The sequence below is a fragment of the Crocodylus siamensis genome, chromosome 11 (genome assembly GCF_052110815.1).
Source record: "Crocodylus siamensis isolate JL-2025a chromosome 11, ASM5211081v1, whole genome shotgun sequence".
NCBI lineage: Eukaryota > Metazoa > Chordata > Crocodylia > Crocodylidae > Crocodylus > Crocodylus siamensis.
This window is the reverse complement of record NC_143405.1, coordinates 57,859,037-57,877,532: the sequence shown is the minus strand read 5'-3', so window position 1 is coordinate 57,877,532 and position 18,496 is coordinate 57,859,037. Positions and strand designations below refer to the sequence as shown.

The following is an 18,496-nucleotide window of genomic DNA, read 5'->3' as shown; positions in this document are numbered from 1 at the left end:
GGCAGGTTGGTGGAGCCGCACATAAACACCGGGGGAAAAACAGCACCTACAATAAATGGAGGTATTAAAAGCAAACATACAGGCATCAAAGCTGACACCTCAAAGAGACTTAATTTGGCTTTGTGGGTGTCTCTGTCAACCTGAAACGGAGCAGGTAGAACAAAGAGGCTGGGAGGGGGGAAAAGTGACATAAGGGGGGGGGGGGGGGAAGTGTAGGGAACCTGAATTGAAGTTGGAGTTAATTTATTTCTCAGAAGATTTTCAAAGACTCGAGCTAATTTAAATCATGTCAGGAGCGATGGGATGGAGTGGTGTTGGGTGGGCATCCAGTTGGGTGTGATCATGCAACGTGAGGGTGGAAAGGGGCCTCAGGAGGTCATGCAGTCGGGTGGTGCTCAACCTTTTTTGGGCCAGGACCCGTCTGTAAACATCGACGCGGTGCCCCTCGCTCCCCGCCTGCTGCCCCTTACTCCCAGGCCCCCACTTTATGGGGCAGCCCCTTGCATAAACCTCTGCCCGCTTGCAAGGGCAAACCCAGGGGTTCCCACACTTTTCTTCTTGAAAGGAGAATCCGTTTTTAAAGTTTGCTGAAGAACCCCCGCTCGATCTGCGCAACAAAGAGCACCCTCACAAAGACACCTCTCACGCACCCGGCAAGACGGCCGTGTCTTTCCTACCTATGGGGACTTTATACCACCCTTCCACCCGATGCTGGGCGCTGGGCTCGAAACCTCGCAGAAAAAGGCCTTTTTCATTTTGCAATTTCTCTAATCAAAGGTGTCCTTTCTGAACCCCGAGTTCTAGATTCGGGCGTTTCTTTAAAGTTTGCCGCTCCGTTTTTTGCAGCCCGTTCATACCCTCCTGCGACTTCTGCATGGCTGACAAACGCCAACGCGGCGCGACCGGCTGCGCCGGCCCCAGCCAGGGCTTGTTCTTCCCCGGGGGGCTTAAACCCCTGGGAGGAGGGAGAGTCCGCCCGCCCCCGGGGGAGCCTCTGCCAGGGCTTTTCTGCCCTCCTCACCGGGGACTTCGTCCCCTGCTGCACCTGGAGCCGGCGGTGCCCCGGCCCCCCCCGGGCAGCAGTCCAGCTCCTGGCTTTTTGCGGGGGAAGGAGTTTGCTGTGCGGGAGGGGCCAAGCCGGGGTCATTTTTGCCTGCCTGCCCCGTTCGGGCGACTCACGCCGGGCCGGGCTCCCGCCCTGCGCCCGGGCCGCGGGCCGTGCCGGGACGGGCCTGAGGCGCGCGGGCGGGCCCAGGCCGAGGGGGACTGGGGAGGCCGGGGGGCGCGTTGCCATGGCTCCCGGGAAGCTCCGCCGGAGGAGATCTTGATGCCAGTCACGGAGCGCCCCTTCCTCCTCCTCCTCCTCCTCCCCCCGCCGCTCCTCCCGCCCCTGCTCCGCGCCGCGCCGACGGGAGCCGCCGCCGCCGCCGCCGCCGCCGCCGCTCCTGCCCCGCAGCCAGGTACGGGCGTGCGCGCGCGGAGGTGTGCAGGGGCGCGCGAGTGCCTGAGGGAGGGGGTGTGCACGAGTGTGTGTGCGTGTAGACGGGGGGGGGGGTGTGTACCTGGGCGTCTGTGTGCGTGGAGACGGGGTGTGCGCGCCGGTGGCGGTGTGTAGAGGCAGGTGTGGGAGTGCATTTGGTGCGTGTGGAAGGGGGGCGGTGTATAGGTGCGCGTGGAAGTGGGGGTGTGTGTGAAAGTGTGCGTGTGTATAGGCGGGTGTGGGAGTGCGTTTGCGGGGGGTGTGTACAGACGTGTGTGGAAGTGGGTGTGCATTTGGTGTGTGTGGAAGTGGGGGTGTACAAGTGGGTGTGTGTATAGGTGTGTATGGAAGTGGGTGTGCAAGTGGGGGTGTGTGGAAGTAGGTGTGCATTTGGTGTGTGTGAGTGGGGGTGTGTGTGTAGGCATGTGTGGGAGTGCATTTGGTGTGTGTGAAAGTGTGTGTTTATAGGTGTGTGTAGAAGTGGGTGTGTATCTGGTGTGTGTGGAAGTGGGGGTGTGCAAGTGTGTGTGTGTATTGGTGTGTATGGAAGTGGGTGTGCATTTGATGTGTGGGTGTGTGAGTGGGTGTGTGTACAGGCATGTGTGGAAGTAGGTGTGCATTGGGGTGTGTGTATAGGCGGGTGTGGGAATGCATTTGGTGTGTGTGAATGTGTGTGTGTGTATAGACGTGTGGAAGTGGGTGTGCATTTGGTGTGTGTGGAAGTGGGGGTGTGCAAGTGTGTGTGTGTATAGGTGTGTATGGAAGTGGGTGTGCATTTGATGTGTGGGTGTATGTAGAGGTATGTGTGGGAGTGCATTTGGTGTGTGTGAAAGTGTGTGTGTGTTTATCGGTGTGTGCGGAAGTGGGTGTGTATTTGGTGTGTGTGGAAGTGGGGGTGTGCAGGTGGGTGTGTGTATAGGTGTGTATGGAAGTGTGTGTGTATAGGTGTGTGTGGAAGTAGGTGTGCATTTGGTGTGCGTGTGAGTGGGTGTGTATAGGGTGTGCGTTGGCAGGGTGTAGAGGGGTGTGTGCGAGCCTAGGGATGTGTGTGTGTAGGGGTGTATGGTTGTGTAAGTGGGTGTGTGCGTATAGGGGGGTGTGTGGGGGGGTGTCCCTGTCCACCTGCACAGCAGGAAGTGAAGGTGCGCGTGCATGGCAGAGGGTGGCTGCGTGTGTGGGTGTGTGGGCAGGCGGCTGGGCGGGTCCCCCCTTGCTGGCGGCGGTGGATGGGTGTGTGCAGGCAGGGCGGGGGGGCGGAGGCCGGGGCGCCGATCGGGCGTGTGCCCCCTCCCCGTGCAGGTCCCCCCTCGCCCGGTTGGGGGAGGAGGGGTAGAGCGATGCGGGCACCCGCTCAGATGGCGAAGTGAGGAGGGAAGTCTCCTGGGCTGCGCGGGGCAGGTCTCAGCCGGGCTCTGCAGTGAGCTCAGAGGGGAGAAGCTCCTCAAGGGCTTGGGCACAGGGAGCAAAGGGGCGTGGGGCGCGAGGGGCGCTCCCGGCAGCCCCCATCCCCTCTGCGCCACACGGGAGACTGGGCAGGACTCTGCCCTGGGATGCGTGGCTGTCCTGACGTGGGTCACGGTGCCAGGCAGTGCTCCCAGCCCAGGGGTTTGTGCCCACCTTGTCACAGCCGAGGTGGCTCTGGGGCACCTTCGGCACTTGACGCCGTGCTGGTGCTTGCTACGGTGCAGACAGGACACTGCTGCCCAGGCGGAGCTGGCAGCGCCGGGTGCAGGGAGTTCCTGAGGGACACAGCAGAGCAGGTGAAGGGGGGAACTGCTTCTGCTGGCAGGCACCCAGCGTGGGGAGGCTTTTGGCTGCTTCTCTTAAGTGCCAGGCTGCTGCGTGCCAGTCGGAAGTTGGCAAGTCTTCGTTTCTTTTGGATGTGGGGAGGGGGAAAAGGGTCCTCTTTCTTCTCTCATGCTTTTGAGTAGTGGTTTCATCCGTCTCCCCCTTCCCCATAGCCACGTTCCTTCCTTATCCGCCTTCAGCAGCTCAGGTGCCCGTTCAGTGTGGCATTGAAGAGCCAGGATTTCCCCAAAGTGCAAGCATCTCTGGGGATCCTGCAGGCATAGACACCAAGGGTGGGAAGGGACCTCAGTCCAACCCCTTGCTCAAAACCAGGACCATCCCCAACTAGATCATCCCAGGGTCATAGTCTGGCGGGACCACTCAGTGCCCATCCCACCGGCCGTCTCCGGAGAGGGACCTCGTGCTTCTGCCAGCTTTAACCAGGGTGACATAACTGTCCTGGTGAAGCGGTTCTCTGCTTCCAGAAGAAGAGCCAGCTCTAAAGCCCACGCGCCAAAGAAATAGAAGTTGCCTTCTCTTTTTTGACACATGACTGGCTGCTAACAGGATTCCCTCCACGGTTTTGGTTAAGCAGGTAGACGGCTCCCCTAGGATCTGTCTGAAAAGGCTTCACACCTTTCCTACCGTATCCTCCATCGCTGCAAAGTCCACTGTGCTGGTCTCAGTCCTGCGCTCTAGAAGTAGCTTAATTAGCTGCGTTTTGTTGGAATATCTTCTCCAGGGATTCCTTGGCTTATTTTTTGGTTGCTGTTTTATTGACTGGCAGGTGTTATTTTATCTGACGCGGTCAAATTAGGCTGCAGAATCTGGTATTAAAGCATAAAATTTGGGTCGCTGGCATTCGCAGCACTGCTACATGGGTACGATGAATTCAAGTGTAGAAGGGGAGATTTCTTTCCTTTTTTTTTTAAACCTTCATAAAAAGTCATTCTGTTTCTTTTACAAAAAAACCCAAACCTGCCTACATTTTGAAGCATTTTTGTCATAGCTTTACTGGTATTTATTCTCATTTATTTTGCATATTTTTTCCCATGAGCCTTTGCTGGGAGGTTTTACTGACTTAATAAAATATGGTTAATGTGATCTATAATTGCTGGTGTTATATCATAACCCCTTGTGCTTTTTTTTTTTTTTTTTTTTTAATGAATGATTTGCATTCGGAAAGGAGGATTTAAAAGGCCTGAGTCCAGTTTCTGCATTATTTACTCAGGCAAGCCTCCTTTTGTTGTCAATGGGAGTTTTGCTTGAATAAGAACTATGAGGCAAAATAATTAATGTGGGAGGTGCAGTAGAGAGGGGAAAAATGGCACTATTTGCATGCAAATCCTGTTAAATAGCCATAGCCAAAAATGTAAGCAAGCTGGGCGTATAAAAGTTTTAGCATAAACATAACTGGAGCTTTACAATAACAACAGCTTGTTTAAAATGCTGCACTGCATCATCAATTTTAGTCAAAGTATGTGTAGCTGAATTCTGCATGGAGGTTGGAATAAGACAATGAGGATACTGTAATTTCAATTATGTGCATTTTGATTACACTTAACTCAGTGGCTCTGAATGTAAAGAGAATGTAATTATTATGGGCATTTAGTATGTGTTGCATTTGTAATTAAACTTAATGAGTGAAAACAATAAGAGTCCATCCCTTTGTTCCAGAAAGGAGGTAAGTATTCCTTTAAAGGAAAGATTGTGTTATTCACAGCATTTGATGCCTACCTAGAATAATTTGGATTGCAGCCATTTTGTTTGCCATTAGAAATGTAATGTTTTAAATATTATTGGGGCGGGGGAAGTGAATTAACAAAAGCTGGCAATAAATTACAAACCGTGGGGTTTTTTTGGTTGGTTTTTTGTTTTTTTGAACAATTGTTTGCATGATAAGGAAGCATCCCCCTTCATTTTCCCAGTGGGAGAGGACAGTGACTACTTTAAACAGTACTAATTACTCCAGTTTATCTTGCATGTGTTACAATGGTGTAGTTAGTTAATTATAGCTTTTCCCATTAGCAGTATGTTAGAATAATGAATTAACATATCACATGCATCAAAAGAACATCTACTAAGTTTATCTTCTAAGAATGAAAGTGTTATTGTGTTGCAGGAAGTCACTGTGGTTTTCCCAAGGCGCAAATTTGTTGGAATTCCTTAGCCTGGTGCTTCAGAGCCTGATGAATGACTTGAATTGATCACAAACAAGTGACACTGGAACTATTGGTTGCCTAGCAACCCAACATGATTCCACAATTTCTTCTGGTATATTTGTCCAGTAAACTAGAAAATTCTGGTTTGTTAAAGAACATTTCTTTGCCAGTGCAAAAGCCACCCCATAGCTAATTCAGTTTATATGTTGCTGAAAACGACGTGCCTAATTCTGGTATTCAATCTGGGTAGCAGAATGTGTATGGGAGAGGGGGAAAAATAATTGTAATAAATGTTACTTGGAAACCACCAGTCGATATTAACACGTTCTCAGTGTTTTTACAATCAGTTGGAATTAAATATTTGTCCTTTCGCAGTTAGACATCTGTTGAAAGGAAAATCATCAGTGGGAAGAATAATCCCAACAAAGACTCATCTACTGAACGCTTTTTGAAAAGTTTCTCTCATGCTGGTTTGAAATGTGAGGTCCTTCGAGGTCATGTTGAGTTACATCATGCTTCATTATGAGTAAATGGAACATAACATGGAACAAGCAGTTTGAAGATTGTCTGAATTATCTCGGGGCAGTTTGGCACATCCTGTAGTTCAGATGACTGGGGACCTTTTGCTAGGTACTTCTCAGGAGCAGAAATTGGTTTCTTAACAGACTCATTTTTGTGTATTACTTAGTTCAAAGGAAATAACAGACTTAGCCCTCAAGGAAGCACAAGAGAGAGAAATATCAGTGTTTTTTGGTCAGGTATGGCTTCAGCCATTTTCTTTAACCATTCTGCTCAACGTCCTACAGATCTGACTCATACAAAAATAATCCTTATGGAGTACACTGGGGTGAGGCTCAAGGGTGTTGAAGACCAGCATGATGTTTTTCCTTTGATTGCTGGTTTTTGGCACGGGGTTACTTAGATTGCTGACTTCCTATTTGGAGTTTGTAGAGCACCTAATACAAGATTTGGGTCTGGTCCGTTCCACGCCCTCCTGTCTAACAGCGTGCTAGTGAGATCTTGAGCGTTGGCCTGAACCCCAGGACAACAGCTTTTCTAAGACTATCTTCTCTGTTATATCTAATGAGCAGTTAAAGAATGTGGTTGTTCCAGGTGCATGCTTAAGTGAGCCATTATATGTCCTTCTTACAACTGTGGTTTGATAAGATACTTAAGACCATTCATGCCTAATAACTTCAGTGGTTTTGCTTGCAACCTAAGAGCTAGACTTGTGCTTAACTATCCAAGACCAAGGTCCAGATCCAGCACAGGACTTAGTTAGGGCAATAAGAGTCACCATACCAAACTTTTGGCTAGTTGGCTGCAGAAGTGGAGTTTGAAGATCCAAGTAATCAGGGGTGTCTAATAAAAGGGATAATAAAAGGGATAATTTTGTAACCTAGTCTTTTGTAGGATCCAAGTAAGGTACCTAAGTCTTCTGCATAGTGAGATGGTAAACTTAGCTGGCTAAAGACAGCCATGTAAAATTTGGGTCAGATTTCAACGCTAGTGAGATGCTGAGGATGTGACATGCAAATGGGCAGCTAAGAAGCAGGCTCTTGCCAAACCTAGAAATGAAGCCGCAAAGCCGCTGGGGGGGTGCCCTCTGCTGCTGTTCTTGAGCTCATTGTCTCTGGTGTGTTTGAGACAGGTGGCAGGGTTACCTTAGCATGGCTATTTCCAGGTTTGGCTGATGTGGACTTGATAAGAGTGGATGGGTCCATTCCTCCTGGCAGCTCATTCAGGAGAACTGGGGAAGCAGATAGATGTATCCTGGCAGTCACACCCTAAAAGCCCTTCCTGCACTTAGGCTGGACTTAACCTTTTAAAACATGGCTGGTGATGGCAGTGGATCACTTGCTTGGACTTATGCTGAAAGTCTGGCTAAGTTGCGAGATAGGTGCTTAAGACCTATTTTGGAGCTGGCCCCTAATTTGTTTTTCATTAGCTTTGCTTTGTCCTCACTTCAGATCTCTTGAGTATCAAGCTGGTTTTAGGAACATGCCATTAGAGGGATATGGCCTTAAGGGCACATATATCCATTGCCCTACAGTGATGTAGTGACATGTTACATTGTCATATGGCGTGCTATGGTGATGTAGTGATCATGTGGGTCCTCGCCGCCTGATATAGTGTGCTACTACAGCGATTTAGTGGTGAAATCTAACCGTGCGCAGCATACACAGCACGGTATGGGTGGCTAGGGGCCATAGCAACATCGCCATACAGCAACGTGCAGATGTGCCCTAAAAGTCTTAAATTTGATCTGGTAATCATCCCAATTAAGTTTAATTGGGTCTTCTCTGTCAAGATGCTCTTCTGCCACTAAAAATAGTCCACTACCTGTACTCAGGAGACTTATCCTGTGACAGTGTCACTGAAATGTCTCACATGCTTAGCTATTTTCAGTTTTTAGTTATGGGCAGATAGGAAAAAACGTACCTTGATATTTATTCTGATACATATCAGATTGCTATGGAAGTAGCAGGTCATTGCAAAGCGTATGACTTCTCTCACAGTGTACTTTGTTTATCAGTGAAATCAGTGGCCAAACTCCCATTGACCTCCAAAGAGGCCAGTGTTCTCCATGCGTGGTGACAACATAGTCATTTGTTGAAAAGGAAATGTAATGGCTGGTATGAATCATTGTGATTATAAATCAATTTAAGTTGATTGAGTTACTGTGGCTTAGACCATCTGGGGAGCTGGACAGTTACATCATTTATTCCTCGTGGTCTTGTCACATCAGTAAGCTTTTCCTTAAAGGCTACATTGGTCACTGCAGACAATGACATCATTTTTTAAAATGGTATCTGTCTCATGCCCACATCGTATCTTGCCAGACACTAACTAACTGGGTAAGAATAAGGTGCATTTCTGTTTACTGAGTCATAGGAGTAGCTACAATACAGCTATCTGTGACTTATAAAAATGGCACGGGTTAAAGGAGTCTACAGTGATACCACAAATCAGAACTCCTTCCTGTTAAACTCTGTGCACACAGGGCTGCCATTGAAATCAGTGGCACTTCCATAGATAGAGGGTTTCCTGTGAAAGTAGCATCATATTACCAGCCCCTGACTAAAATCCCAGATTTAAGCAGAATTGGAGACAAAACTGACTTAGTTTGCCTGATTTATTCTCATGAATAAATCCCTGCTGCTTGTATCTGCATAACATACTACCAGAGATTTTGTATGCCCTGCTGTCAGGTGCTTTTAGGATAATACCTGCCCCAAACCATGCATACCTGCTGGGAGGAACTGTAATTGGAATTTGAGCTTCAGTTCCTGTTACAGGAACCCCGGTGGACTGCTGGAAATCAAAATCAATTTAAGTTATAATAGAGTTTAAGTTATCATACTGTTTTAATAAAGAAGGGCAACTATGGCACATGTTAGCAAGAACAGAAAGAATCATATAATAAAGTCTCATCCTAGAGCTGCTGATGTCAAGGAAACTCTGTTTTTACTATAGTAACACCAGGATTTGACCACTATAATCCTTATACTTAATTATCTTTCTGGTGCAGCCAATTTTTTGTTGTCAGTGTTTAGTTTGTTTCATCATTGCTGCGTAGTTAAACCTCACATAATTCCCCATCAAAATGGAAATGTAATCTGTCCATCATAAAGAGGTCTGGGTATATTTGGTGAGGGGGTGGGGTGAAAACAGGAAATAAATGTTATGGGTTCAATTCTGTTCTCAAATCTGATCACATGTATTACCATAAACTGGACTTGACTATGCATTCTTATGGGTTATGTTTCTTATCCTGTGTGCTTCCTGGAACAAACAATATTTGTGAACTTCATTTCTCTAGGCAAGAGCGCATAGTTAAGTCACCTGTATATGTATTTTAGTGACTACATCTGGGGTCTCCCTGAGGGAGGAGACACTCCCTGGAAGATTTTGGGTCCTCAAACCTGCATTCCAGGCAAATTTAAAAAGTACAGTGGCAAAATTTGAAAGTTTTTTTTTTCTGAAGGGTGTTGCTTTAATAAGTGAACTGTAATTTCAATATGGGTACATAGTGTAAGCCAGGTCAGTGTCTGGTTGTGGGACTGTATTTGGCTTGATCCAGGCTTTTACACTGTTTATATATTACATTCATAGAATCATGGAAAATGAGGGTGGGAAGGGACCTCAGGAGGTCACATCTAGTCCAACCCCCTGCTCAAAGCAAGGACCATCCCCAGCTAGATCATCTCAGCCGAGGCTTTGTCTAGCCGGGCCTTAAAAACCTCCAAGGATGGAGAGTCCACAGCCTCTGATCACCTCTTCCAGTGCTTTACTACTCTCCTTGTGACAAAGTTTTTCCTAATATCTAACTTAAACTTCCCTTACTGCAACTTGAGCCTATTGCTCCTTGTTCTGTCATCTTCCACCACTGAGAACAGTCTAGCTCCATCCTCTTTTGCTCCCTGCTTCAGGCAGCTGAAGTCTGCTATTAAATCCCCTCTCAGTCTTCTTTTCTCCAGACTAAATAAGACCAGATCCCTCAGCCCCTCCTCATTAGTCATGTCCCCCAGCCCACAAACCATTTTTGTTGCCCTCCACTGGACTGGCTCCAATTTGTCCACATCCTTCCTGTGGTGGGGGGACCAAACTGAACACAGTACTCCAGATGTTGCCTCACTAGTGCCCAATAGAGGGGAAGAATCACTTCCCTTGACCTGCTGGCAACGCTCCTACCAGTGTCGCTGAGTATGCTGTTAGCCTTCTTTGCAACAAGGGCACACTGCTGGCTCATAATTTGGCGAATTTAGAGTTGCTGATAGTGAGTTTGGTCTGTTTGATTGTAGCGGCCATGCGATTAGGCCCATGCTCGGAGTGTTTGTTGAAGCAGGGAGGTGAAAGGGGAGTGTTGCCTATGGCCACATCTGTGCCTTCCCTACAAGAGGGTAGAGCTAGCCTGGTAAAGAAGAGCATAAAAAGGAACCCCTGAGTGAACGGTGGAGAGCATGTGGGTAGAAGGTTGAAGTGTAGGACTTGCAGGGTAGCATTCTCCCAAATACTTTCCACATGCAAAGCAAGAAACAGGCAGATCTCTAAGTTAGACAGTGCTGCACAGAGGAGGGGTTTTGGTTTATTAGGAACTGGGAAAACTTTTGGGATAGGAGAAGCCAGGAGAATGGGCTCTACCTGAACCAGAATGGAACTAGACTACTGGCACTAAATGTTAAAAAGGTTGCAAAGATGTTTTTAAACTACGAACTGGGGGAAAGCTGGTAGGTGCAGAAGAGAACGTGGTTTTCATTGATGCAACCCTTTCGAGGGATATTATACAACTTGCATATCTTCTAGAAAAGGATCGGAGGGAAGTAATGCACAGGACTTGATTCAAGAGGTATCTATAGATGAACTGCTCTGTAATAGTGACCGTAATATAATCACATTCAGGATCTTAACAGGAGGGAGCAAGCCAAAACTTCCACCACCCCAACATTTAACTTCAGGGAGGGAAATTACAAAGATGAGGAAGTTAATTAGAAATACATTTAAAAGGAGCAGTCACAAATGTCAAGGGCTTACAGGCAGCTTGAAAACTACTTAAAAACTATTAGAGGCTTAGGAAAAGCACAAATCTGAAAGATACCATCATGGTATAACAGCAGAGTGAAACAAACTGTAGAAGGCAAAAATGCATTGTTAAAAAAAAAATGGAAGGCATGCCTAAATGAGAAAACAGAAGAATCTGCTTTTACATTTGACTTTGCCAGCGTTTTCACAGCAAGGCAGTCAAAAAAAGAGTTTGAGAAGTGTTTTGTAAAAGTTGTTAAGGTTTAATAACTGCATTTTAAAGAGATGCATCAGAAGCAAGAAGCCAGCTGGAGTGTGGGGGGACCACTGGATGACCAGTGCGGTCATGAAAATAGTGGCATAGCAGAGGAGGTAAATGAGTTCTGTGCATCAGTCTTTACTACAGAGGGTATTGGGGAGATAATAACATCAGATCAATTCTTAGCAGATAAATTGGGTCCAGATGGTATTCACCCGAGAGTTTTGAAGGAACTCAGATGTGAAATTGCAAAACTGTTGGTAATAGTATATAACCTATCATTACAAATGGCCTCTATACCAGGGGAATGGCAGGTTGCCAGCATAATGCCTATCTTCAGAAAGGGCACCAGAGGTGATCCTGAGAAGTACAGACCAGTGAATCTCACTTCTTCTACTCTTTATAATAGATTCTATCAACCTGCTAGAAACATCAGCGGTCACTGATATCCCAGGGAAGAGCATGGTTCTTGTAAAGCGAAATCCCGTTTTACCTGTCTGCTGGAGTTCTTTGAGGATGTTAACAAATGTGGACAGAGAGAATGCAACTGATGTAGCATATTTAGATTTTTCTTAAAGCTTTTGATAAGGTATTTGGCCAACGACTTTTAAAAATGGGTCGCCCTGGGGTTTGAAGGAAAGCTGGTTAAAAGACAGGAAATCCGGGGTTGGGGTAAATGGTTGTTTTTCAGAACAGAGGAAGGTCGGACATGGGGTCCTGCAGCAAGCTGTGCTTGGACTAGTTCTGTTCAATATTTTCATAAATGACCTGGAAAAGGGAGTACAGATGATACTAAATTATTCCAGGAAGGCAAATCCTAAGCTGACAGTGAAGAGCTGCAGAAGGATCTCATAACACTGAGTGAGTAGAGAACGGGGGCAGAAAAATTTCAATGTTGACAAGTGCCAGGTAATGCACCTGGGGCAAATAGCTTCAGCTATGTGTAATAATAACAATTTAAATTTATATCGCTCCTGTATAGAAAGGCTCAGAGTTGCTATACAGTGCTGAGCTCTGAGCTATCTGTTAATACTCAGGAAGGAGATTTGGAATCACTGTAGATAGTTCGCTGAACATATCAGCTAAATGTGCACTGGGGCCTAAAAAACAAAAAAGAAAAGCCCAAAAAACCCAGCAAGGAGACTGAGAGCAAAAATGGAAAACACCATTATGCTACTGTATAAATTCATGGCATACCACATCTTCAGTACAGTGTACAGTTCTGGTCTCCACACCTCTAAAAGGACGTAGTGGAATCGGAGACAGAATGGAGAAGGAGCAACAAAGATGATGAGGGGGATGGAGCAGCTGCTGTATGAGAAGCTACTGAACAGGCTAGGAGTTTTCACTTTGTTACCCTCACCGCTACCATGGAGGGACGCACCATCCCCTGCCTCCGCAGCCCAGGGACTGCTCCGCCCACTTGCAGCATGCCCTCCCCTCCCTGCCTCTGGAGAGGCAAGTAAGTTTGGGTGTGTGCACAACATGGGGGTTTAAAGGGAACTAAATTGAAGCAGTGTTTTTAAAAGCCCACCACTTCAATTTAAGGCCCCCATTTCATCTACACACACCCCCGCAGTGCTGCTTCTCCCTGCCCACCCCGTCCTCTCTTTGCCCCCACCCCCACAGCTGTGTTGCTCCCAGCACAGCTCCCTACCAGTGGGAAGCTGCATCTGTGTTGCAGCTGTGGAGGGAGGGGGAGAGATGCAGTGTAGGCACAGTTTGCAGATGCTTGAGCCACTGGCTGGAAGCTGCACATGTTCCACAGCCAGGGAGGGGGGACTGGAGGAAGTGATTTCATAGACATTTGGGCTGGAAGAGACCTTGGAAGATCATTGAGTGCAGCCCCTTGCCCCGGGGGCAGGAAGTTAGATGGGGTCATAGGATCCCAGCAAGAAAAACACCCAGATTTCTTTTGAAGGTGTTCAAAGTAACTGCTTGAACCACCTCCAGTGGCAGGCAGGCTATTCCAGACTTTGGAGGCTCGGACAGTAAAGAAGTTCTGCCTGAAATGGTCTTGCAGGAGTTTATAACTATTTGACCTTGTCATCCCTTGGGGCGTTCTGGTGAACAAATGTTCCCCCAGATCCTGGTGAACACCCTGATAAACATATAGGTGGCCATCAGATCACCCCTGAGCCTGCGCTTTTCCAGGCTAAAGAGCTCGATGGCTCTCAGCCTCCCGTCATAAGGCCTGTTTTCCTGACCTCTGATCATGCGCGTGGCCCTTCTCTGGACTCTCTCAAGCTTCTCCACATCCTTTTTGAATTGTGGAGCTCAAAACTGGATGCAGTACTCCAGCTGCGAGTACAAGGGGAGAATGACGTCCTGGGATTTGCTTGAGGAGCATCTATGGATGCAAGCCAGCGTTTGGGTCGCTTTACTAGCTCCCTCATCGCATTGCAGGCTCATGTTCATCTTGTCGTCAATCATGATCCCCAAGTCCCTTTCGTTCGCAGTGCTAGCCAGCATACCACTGCCGGGCCTGTAAGCATGATGCGGGTTTTTCCTCCCAACCTTGCGTTTTTCGGTGTTAAACTCTATCTGGTTCTCATCTGCCCATTTCCTGAGCCTGTCAAGGTCAGCCTGGATTGCCCCCCTGTCCTCAGGTGTAGATGTTTTACCCCAAAGTTTGGTATCATCGGCGAACTTGGCCAGTCCGCTTCTGACTCCAGTGTCCACATCATTAATGAAGATGTTGAACAATATGGGTCCAAGGACAGAGCCACGAGGGACCACACTTCTGGTAGAATGGGCACAGCTCCCAGCTGCCTTGTCCCAAACTGGGCACAAGGCAAGCTGCCTGCTGTTGATGCACACTGAAACCACCCAGCCCATATCAGACTGGAGCTGGGAGGGTGGAGAGAAGCAGCAGCAGTGTGGGCACAGTAGGAAGCTGCCTGGCCCTGGCATAGGCATGAGTATGGGCATGGGTGTGGGCACAGGCAAAGCCCTCTAGCTCTGTTGATTGCATCCAGTGGCTCCGCAGATTGGATCCAGCCAATGGGTCTTATATCATGAACCCCTGAGTTAGACTCCCTGAGTACTGGCACCAGTCTGTTACCGGTGTATTTGTCAGGAATTTTACCACAAATTTCCTTAGGGCAGTGGTGAGTCCTGCTCAAACAACACTAGACTCTATACTGATATCAGCTGTCAGAGACAGATTCTGATGGTTGTTGTTCCTGTATTTGCTAATGCTCCTAGCTGTCAGGGTATAGCCTCTGCAATTAGTATTTACTCTTGGAAGCACTTTGGCAAGAATTGCCAAGGGACCGGTGGTTAAGAAGATAAAAATGGTGGTGGGAGGAGAAGTCAGTGATGAAAAGAATAATATATGCTTGTAAGGAGGTGGGGGCAGCAATCCCTGTTCAGTATTTTGGAAAGAAGCAAGTTGATTTTTTATTGTGTGTGAGGATGATGATGCACTTCTGAAATCATTAGGTAAACTAAGGAAAATGTTGGACTACATCTTTTAGAGATAAGCACTTTAAAGTAGCACAGCCAAATAAATTGCATTCAAGATTTTTAAAAGAGTTAGCTGAGAAGATCTTTGCTTTTTTTAATAATAAGTTGTAGCAATTCTTGGCATACCAGAGCAACTTCAGGAACTGGAAGGCTGCTAATGGGCCATTATTCAAAAAGAGCAAGTGGGATGATCTGGGTAACTGTAGTCTGCTTAGTCTGTGACTCGCAGGCAGATCAATGGCAAAGCTGATATAAGAGTTACTTTAGTTAGGAATTGAAGAAGAAATGATTGTAAGTAATATCAGTCAACATGGCATTATTTGACAAGTTTTGTTTTTAAATGTACTGGTTGCCATTCTTGAATGAGAATACAAATTTGGTAGATTGAAGTAATTGGCTAGCTGCAATACACTTGAACTTTTAATAGGTGTTTGACTTATTACCAACTAACATCCTGATTAACAAAACAAAAAGGGCACTATGTAGTGCCAATAGAGTACATGTAAAGTGGATTTGGAACTTGCTGAATAAAAGATTTCAAGGGTAATTTTTGTTTGGGAATCTTCACTGGATGGGGGGTATTTCTAAACGAGTTTCATTGGGAATATGTCCAGTCCAGTGCTAATCAGCATTTAGTAGTAGTAGTAGTAGTAGTGATCTGGAAGCAAATATAACATCTCTGCTGATAAATGTTATGGACAAAGGTTGGTGGAGTGGGAGATAAGCATGAGGACAGAACAAACTGAACAGCTTGAAAAACTTGGCTCAGTCAAAGAGTGTGCATTTTAATAAGGCAAATGCAAAGGTAAACATTTAGGAACAAGGAATGCAGGACATTCTTATAGGACTGGAGCCTGGAAAGCAATGACTTGGAAAAGGATTTAGGGGTCAATCACAGCAAACAACTAAAGATAAACTCCCAGTGTGGCATCCTGATAAATAGAGATAAGATGATCCCAGAACACAAATGGGAAGTAATTAGAAGTTGTGAGATTATTTTAAAAGCGTGTTAAGAGAAAAACTGATGTGGATGCCAAAACTAGACATGGTATTTGAGTATCAATCTCACCAAACCCATGTACAAAGGACAAGTAGAGTGAGTAAAGAACTATGAAACTTATTGGAAGGGTGGAGAAAATAATTTACAGTGAGAAATGTAGATAATCCCATATGTTTAGTTTATTGAAAAGAAGACTAAGAGGGGACTTGAGTACAGGGACAAGTATTTTAATGTGGAAAAAGACCTAATTTTTCAATCTTTATCTTTATGGAATGCTTAATGAGAATCAATTGTTGGATGACACCAAGTTGTGGGAAGTAGTAGATACGCTGGAGGGTAGGGCTAGGATTCAGAGTGACCTAGACAGATTGGAGGATTAGACCAAAAGAAATCTCCTGAGGTTCAACAAGTACAAGTGCACAGTCCTGTACTTAGGACAGATCAATCCCATGCACCAGTACAGGCTGGGGGCTGACTGGCTGGGCAGCAGCTCTGCAGAGAAAGACCTGGGGGTTAGAGTGGAAAATAAGCTGAATACGAGCCAGTAGTGTGCCCTTGTTGCTAAGAAGACTAACGGCATACAGGACTGCATCGGTAGGAGTGTTGCCAGTAGGTCAAAGGAAGTGATTATTCCCCTCTGTTCAGCACCGATGAGGCCACATCTGGAGTCCTTTGTTCAGTTTTGGGCCCCCCACTACAGAAAGGATGTGGACAAATTGGAGGCAGTCCAGCGGAGGACAGCAGAAATGGTGAGGGGGCTGAGGGACAGGATTTCTGAGGAAAGACTGAGGGAACTGGGCTTATTTAGTCTAGAGATGAGGAGATTGAGGGGGGATTTACTAGCAGGCTTCAACTGCCTTCAGAGGGGTTGCAAAGAGGATGGAACTAGACTGTTTTCAGTGGTTGTAGGTGCCAGAACAAGGAGCAATGGGTGCAAGTTGCAGCAAGGGAAGTTTAGGTTAGATATTAGGAAGAATTTTCTCACTAGGAAGGTAGTAAAACACTGGAACAGGTTACCCAGAAAGGTGGTAGAAGCTCCATCCTTGGATGTTTTCAAAACCCATCTAGACAAAGCTTTGGCTGAGGTGATGTAGTTGGGGCTGGTCCTGCTCTGAGCAGGGGATTGGACTAGATGCGACTTCCCGAGGTCCCTTCTTACCCTTGTTTTCTATGAGTCTATGAAATGGCAAAGGACTGGAGCTGAACCAGCACCTCCTGCCTACAGGAGCTGATTCCTTCAGAAAAGTCTCTTCTGGCCTTCGGATGCATCAGGAGTGTTGGTAGAATCTGAATCACCTGTAGAAACACTGGAGGAGTTTGGGATTCTGTTAATGACAAGAGACAATATCCAGCATAGACTTCCCACACAGATTGCAGAAATCCCTTTAAATAAAGCATGCTGTTGCTTTGTAACTGTGTTCTGTCACACGTGAGACTAGACAGCACAAAGAAAACTGCTGGCACATATCAAAAGGGAAGGGTGGCAGTGCTGTAGGACATGACATGCTTCTCGCTGAAGTGAAGGGCACGTCATGCATTGCTTAGGATATGTCACACTTTACCTTTTCAACGGTGGACTGTGATTGTGGACTCTGGCATTCCTTTCACTTTATTAGCATAAATGGGGCATGCCACAGCTCCCCAAATCTCTTTCCGAGAGTAACTTTTTGATGTTACTAGGAAGGAATTGTGGGGAAACCAGGATGGAAATGCATTTGATTCAATTAGTTCTTAGTGTATAGCAAGTGTAGCACGTGCAGGTTTGCCCAAATTACATCAGCAAATAAGTTCATGTGTCCAGCAAGGCCCATGCTGCGAGTTTTTAGTGTTTGTTTGTCTGGTTTTTTTTCTGCAGAAGCATAGTTGCTTAGCGAGGTGATCATTATTTTTTAAATTACTATATAGCTGTTCCTGCCTGGAAGGCCGGGGGGGGCTGGAACATGTTCTTTTCTTGCAATCTTAGGGCAAGGCCAAGGTACAGGGGTATCCATCAGTCAAATCCTGTTTATAACTTTCAGCCATACGTCCGTACACCATTCCTACTGCTGGTTGTAGGGAAAATAACACAGATTTCTCAAGGGGCTTACATAATTTTGCTAGCATAGATTGAGACAGGGGGATTTTAGAAGTACAGGCATTTTTTTTTCTGCAGTGGAAGAGAGCATAATTGCCAATGCCTATTTCTTCTTAAAGTAGCTTTGGAGAGAGCAATAACTAGCACATTTCATTTCGTACATATCTTAAATATAGCAATTACCACTATCTTTAGTTGGTTAAAGACATTTCTTTTTTTTATGCTGGAGAAGGGAATTATTTCAGGATTTCTATTATAGAAATAACTTACACATTTCATGCAAGCCACTTACCAAAATGGCACGTAATAACGTGTTGCATTCCTTGTGATCAAGTACTATATAGAATGTGCTGGAATTTGATGGGAGGTGCGTGCCATAGGCCCAACGTGGGCCCATTGGTTTCATCCCCACAACAGTACTGGAGCTCAGATTCATGATAACGATACTCAGTTGCAGTATTACAGGAGCGCCACATTATTGGGTGTAATGGTCTTTGGAAGAAACATCCCAGTGTCCTGACTATCCCAAGTATCTGAACAATTGGAAAGTAAAGATGCTGCGCTACTTTCTGAAGTGGATTGATGCCGTCCAGCATTCCCTCCTCTATATACAGGCTCCAGCAGGTGACGGTGCCTTAGCCCTCCTGAAAGTTAATGCTGGGCGCAAAGCTGAATTCCCTTTATTTAGCTCAGTATGCTGTGAAGTACTTTAGGAACACAGGGAAGTGGGAATTACAGCATC

At 46.4% G+C, this 18,496-nt stretch overlaps 1 protein-coding gene across 6 annotated transcripts in view; it reads left to right on the top strand.

The window, feature by feature from the left end:
* Positions 1 to 879: 879 nt before the first annotated feature.
* Positions 880 to 18,496, top strand: part of CHL1 (cell adhesion molecule L1 like) — a 189,385-nt gene continuing 171,768 nt past the window's right edge. For 2 of the 6 annotated variants that reach the window (XM_090021242.1, XM_090021236.1), the window contains exon 1: positions 883 to 1,460. The gene's annotated coding sequence lies outside the window, so the exon portion shown is untranslated. Of the gene's footprint in view, positions 1,461 to 18,496 lie in introns of all 6 variants that reach the window. The other 4 variants (XM_090021244.1, XM_090021240.1, XM_090021238.1 and 1 more) reach the window with 4 other exon arrangements.